The sequence below is a fragment of the Lissotriton vulgaris genome, chromosome 7, assembly GCF_964263255.1.
Source record: "Lissotriton vulgaris chromosome 7, aLisVul1.2, whole genome shotgun sequence".
NCBI classification, from domain to species: domain Eukaryota; kingdom Metazoa; phylum Chordata; class Amphibia; order Caudata; family Salamandridae; genus Lissotriton; species Lissotriton vulgaris.
In genome coordinates this window covers 617,369,670-617,375,599 of record NC_141695.1, presented here as the reverse complement: position 1 = coordinate 617,375,599, position 5,930 = coordinate 617,369,670, and the positions used below count along the sequence as shown (strand labels likewise).

The following is a 5,930-nucleotide window of genomic DNA, read 5'->3' as shown; positions in this document are numbered from 1 at the left end:
AACGGCCGAAGACACCTGCGACGCTGAGGAGCTGAGGGCCGGAACAGAAGGGCAGCCAGACCCTACCTGGCAACGCGAGCACGCCAGCCACGGCCACCGGGGGTCGTAGCTGCACAAGGTACGAGAGAAAATTCAACTGTCTTGGGGTCGGGGACCGGAGGACGGGAAAGGAAGGGTGATACTGGGTGGAACCGAGTAGTTGGTGCTGATACTGTGCATAGAGAACGGGGCACAAAAGGACCGCTTTAAGAGCTGCACGCACACTGGTGAAGGTTTTGGTGAACAGCTTCCCCTCACTTCCCTTGCTTCCTGGGCAGATAACAAACGTAAAAACCCCATACCTGACAACCGTTCTTGTTTCTGTTTTGTTTTACGGTATCCGAGGAAGCCTCTCAAGCCTGAAAACCAGGGAACTCCATTTTTGTTGGAAACCTGAGGAGGAGAACAGAGTGGGACAAAGTTGTATTCCTAATTCTACATTTCCTTTGGACTTGAACTACATCTCCCAGAATTCCCCTTAGTTTGGACTTGAACTACTTCTCCCAGAATTCCCTTGTTTAGTTTGGAGTGTATACTCGTTTGACTCTGAATAAATCCTGACAATATAAGGCACCTCATTTGTCTTGGTCTACTTCTACACTGCGCTACACGTGGTGTCAGAAGTGGGATCTAGTCGCCTCACCATGGAAAACCTCATCCAACAGTTAATACGAGGTCAGGAGAAGCTAGAATGGGCAGTAGAAAAGCAGATGACTTCTGCTCAAGCAGACCGAGAACTTATGAGAGATAGTATGGCTAACCATGCAGACTAAATGCAAAAAGTAGCAGATGATAGAAGGGAGTTAACAACACAACTCCAGATAAGGGCAGGGACTGGGCCAAACGTGTCTCTCCAGAAGTATGCGACCGGAGAGGACCCCGATGCCTTCCTTCTTAACTTCGAAAGGGCCGCAAGGGCATCTGGATGGCCTGAAGCTAAGTGGCCTTTCTTCCTAGCCCCACTTCTTACCAGAGAAGCGCAAGCTGCCTACCAAGTAGCTAACCCTAAAGGCAATACTTCCTATACAGAAATAAAAGCCTTGATACTGGACCATGTGGGCCTGGATGCAGAGGCATATAGGGTACGTTTCAGGAAAGAACGCGGCACCACATCAGATAATCCCAAAACCCTATATTTTAAGCTAAAGGCAGCAGCGGACAAATGGCTAAGACCACATTCCCAAACAAAGGATGAAATCATGGACATGATTTATTTAGAGCAATTCCTAGAGGCCTTGCCATACCCCATTCAAAGATGGTTGAAACAACACAAACATTTGAGTCCTGAACAGGCTGTAGAAATGGCCACCACGTTTTATAGGGCGCAACCTAGGGCCTTACCTTGGGACTCTGAAAGGCCCTCAAAACCAGGGAGTGGTCCTGTACGACCTGAAAAGAAACAACTGAAACCCCCACTAGAAACGGTAAAACCAAGAACACCCCGATTAGAGCCACCTCCCCTACGCAACCCCCAGTTTTTTGAATGTGGAGAGTGGGGTCATATAGCACGTAACTGTCCCAGGAAGAAACCTCCTGAAGAACCGATGGACATCGGATGCATACCCCGTTCCATCCTATATTCTGCGGAACTCGGACCCAGTTTTCACGGAAGTGTCCAGGTCAAGGGTGTGCAGGTGAGGGCATTGCTAGATTTGGGGTGCAAACAGTCAGTCATTCTTCAGTCCATTGTATTACCACTCCCTGAAGAGGTGGAAGACTCTGTACCGATTAGGTGTGTTCATGGGGATGTAAAGGTTTAACCTGTTATCAAAGTCCCTGTTGTCCTTCCCCAAGGTCAGACCATAAAGATTAGGCTCGGGGTTGTTCCTAGTCTACCGGAGGAAATGATAATAGGGCAAGACAATCCCTCATTTCTTAACATGCTACGAAACGAGTTACAGAACATCCCTCCCACCTCCAGAACACAACCTACTCTTCTAACCCAAGCTTACAAGCAGCATGGACTCAAGTGCAACAAACACCCGATAGTTTTCCCTCTTTTCACATAAAAAACGAATTGTTATATCGCATTGGGAAACAAGGGGATACTCCCCAATTGTTAGTACCTCAAGCATTTCGGGAACAGGTTCTTTTCTTTGCTCATTCGCATCTGCTCGCAGGGCACAGAGGGACCCAAAAGACGATGCAGATGTTGTTGCAACATTTTTATTGGCCTGGTATATTTTCCCAAGTCACTAGATTCTGCCAAGAGTGCGAGGTATGCCAAAAAAAGAATCCTTACAAGCCACCGCTGTCCCGTTACAACCGTTACCAATTGTGGGTAATCCATTTGAAAGAATCGGTATGGATCTAATTGGTCCAGTACCACGTACCAAAAAGGGACACCTCTACGCTTTGGTTGTGGTTGACTATGCCACAAGATACCCTGAAGCCTTTCCTCTACGCACTCCAACAACCCGAAACATTTCTGAGAAGCTCTTGGAGCTCTTTTCACGAGTTGGTTTCCCTCGAGAGATACTGACTGACCAGGGCACTCCCTTTGTTTCTAAGTTGATGGGACAAATCTGTAAGTCTTTAGACATTTCCCACATCAAAACATCAGTATATCATCCCCAGACGGATGGACTCTGTGAGCGTTACAAGGCCACTTTGAAATTGACATTGAAGAAACTCCTAACTGTTGAGGGCAAAGAATGGGACCAGCTACTTCCTCTAGCTTTGTATGTAATCCGGAGCCAGGTACAAGCTAGTCTAGGGTGTTCCCCATTTCAGCTCCTCTACGGAAGGGAGCCAAGGAGTCTTTTGGAGATTACGAAGGAAGTGTGGGAACAAGAGAAAGAAGAAGATACTAAAAAATTTCTTGAGTATACCCATAGTCTCCACTCCCGACTCCACAAATTAAGGGAATTCGCTGATTCCAACCTAGAGAAAGCCCAGAGACAACAACAAACCCTATATGACCAGGTAAAGAAGTGGCGCCACCTCAACATAGGAGATTGGTGTTGGTTCTGTTACTGTCCAACCTAGGGAAACCACGATCTGGGTGGCAGGGCCCGTATAAAATCACAGAGAAAGTGGGTTTAACTTCGTATAAGGTACAGATCAAACCCAGAAAGACCCAACTATATTATATAAATCTCTTTAAACAATGGTTAGGTCCCCCCCTCAAAACGTACAACATGTAGGAACCCTGTCCCAGGGTGAAACCACCCTGAAGGAGTTAGTTGTCAATCCTGATTTAACTGAAGAACAAGACAGAACCCTTCAGGAGACCCTACAACCCTTTTACCATCTTTTTTCTAACCTACCTGGAAAAACAAGGTTAGCTGAGCATACCATAAACACACAGGTTGGAAAAATAGTAAAACAAAAACCATATCGCATTCCAGCTGCCAGGAGACAGGCCATTGAGGAAGAGGTTAAGAGCATGCTAGACTTAGGAGTCATAAAGCCCTCCAAAAGCGATTGGTCCTCTCCTATAGTCCTAGTGCCAAAACCGGATGGGTCAGTTCGTTTTTGCATTGATTTCCGCGCGGTCAACTCTATTTCAAAGTGTGACTCATATCCAATCCCTAGAGTCGACGAGTTAATAGAGCGATTGGGGGAAGCGCAATACATTACAACCCTTGACCTCACAAAAGGCTATTGGCAGGTACCCCTCAAGCCAGAAGATCAGGAAAAGACTGCCTTTGTTACACCAACAGGCCTGTATGAGTTTACTGTCTTACCCTTTGGGTTACACGGGGCACCTGCAACGTTCCAACACCTTATGAACAAGGTGTTACAACAACATCAGGAGTATTCCTCCGCATACCTTGATGACATTGTCATATTTAGTCCAGACTGGGAAACACATTTACAGCATTGTACTCAGGTTCTTAAGTCCCTGCAAGCAGCGGGGTTGCACATAAACGCAAAAAAATCCAGAGCAGGCTTTAGGAAAGTGAAATATCTTGGGTTCCTTCTGGGAAACAGTGTTATCGAACCACAGTCTGAAAAAGTGAAGGCAATAACAGAAGCCCCTTTCCCTTCGACCAAGAAAGAGGTTAGGGCTTTCCTGGGGCTCCTGGGATATTACAGACGTTTCATTCCACAATATTCTGAACTGGCTACTCCCCTGACTGATCTACTACAGAAAAATGTTAAAAACAAAGACTTCCAAAACCCCAGTGAAGGCACCATAGCTGCATTTGTGAATCTGAAAAAGGCCATAACCTCTGCCCCCATTTTGAGATCTCCTAATTTCTCGAAACCTTTCCTGTTACATACAGACGCTTCTGAACATGGATTAGGGGCGGTATTGTCCCAATTGTCATCTGATGGCACTGAGCATCCCGTCCTTTTCATCAACAGAAAACTCTTTCCTCGGGAGCAGAAATATCCTATCATAGAAAAAGAGTGCCTGGCCATTAAGTGGGCGATTGAGAAATTACGTTACTATCTGGAGGGGGCCCATTTCATCCTTTACACCGATCATGCCCCCTTGCAATGGATGAGCCGCAACAAAGGCAACAATCCACGAATCTTGAGGTGGTTCCTCTCCCTCCAGCCTTTTTCTTTTGAGGTGGTGCATCGGAAGGGAATTGACAATGGAAACGCTGACTTTCTTTTCCGCCTTCCTTTGTTCCCCGAACGTGAACAAACTGGGGTAGGGGGGTGTGACAATACAGACTCTATCAATGCCCCCTCGGGGCACTTTTCCCCTCATTGCTCTCCCATTCTGTATTCGCAGAACGACAATGAAGACTACTGCCCCTTTAATTCCTGTGCCTGGGCCACTCCGCTGGTGGAGTCACGTGGTTCCAGCCTTCTAAAAAAGGAAGACGCCGAGGGAGAACGTCGTTCATGGGGACCACGCATCGGAAGCCAAGAGGAGACACCGGTGAGGACCTTCTTTATTTCGCCGTCGGAGAACGGAGGGACGGAGCCTGACACCGGGAAGAGGACAACAACGGCCGAAGACACCTGCGACGCTGAGGAGCTGAGGGCCGGAACAGAAGGGCAGCCAGACCCTACCTGGCAACGCGAGCACGCCAGCCACGGCCACCGGGGGTCGTGGCTGCACAAGGTACGAAAGAAAATTCAACTGTCTTGGGGTCGGGGACCGGAGGACGGGAAAGGAGGGGGGAAACCGGGTGGAACCGAGTAGTTGGTGCTGATACCTTGCATAGAGAACGGGGCACAAAAGGACCGTTTTAAGAGCTGCACGCACACTGGTGAAGGTTCTGGTGAACAGCTTCATCTCACTTCCCTTGCTTCCTGCGCAGATAACACACGTAAAAACCCCATACCCGACAACTGTTCTTGTTTCTGTTTTGTTTTACGGTATCCGAGGAAGCCTCTCAAGCCTGAAAACCAGGGAACTCCATTTTTGTTGGAAACCTGAGGAGGAGAACAGAGTGGGACAAAGTTGTATTCCTAATTCTACATGAACTACATCTCCCAGAATTCCCCTGTTTAGTTTGGACTTGAACTACTTCTCCCAGAATTCCCTTGTTTAGTTTGGAGTGTATACTCGTTTGACTCTGAATAAATCCTGACAATATAAGGCACCTCATTTGTCTTGGTCTACTTCTACACTGCGCTACACACGGTTTGATATGCAAGAGTAGTCTGGCAGCCGAGTTCTGAATCCGTTGTAGTCTTATCAAGGTTGTTACAGGTGATCCATTTCAGAGGCTATTGGCGTGATTGAGTTTGGACAGAACAAGGGAGATGGTAGCTTGGACTTTGTGTGGAAATCCCAAATGAGGGAAAATTTGTTGCCGGGTTTTTATAGTGACAAAGCTTGATCTTGCTAGTTTGTCCACTTGGGAATTCATCAACAGCTTGGAGTCCTTGGTCATTTTGAGGTTTCTTACTTCCTTTGATACTTTAGGCTGTGATCCCAGTTCATCAGGCGGCAAGTGGGTCATAATCTTTCCAATCGC

General features: G+C 47.3%; 1 pseudogene; it reads left to right on the top strand.

Moving 5' to 3' along the window:
- Window positions 1-683: 683 nt before the first annotated feature.
- On the top strand, window positions 684-2,353 carry LOC147702132 (uncharacterized; annotated as a pseudogene).
- The last annotated feature ends 3,577 nt before the right edge of the window (window positions 2,354-5,930 follow it).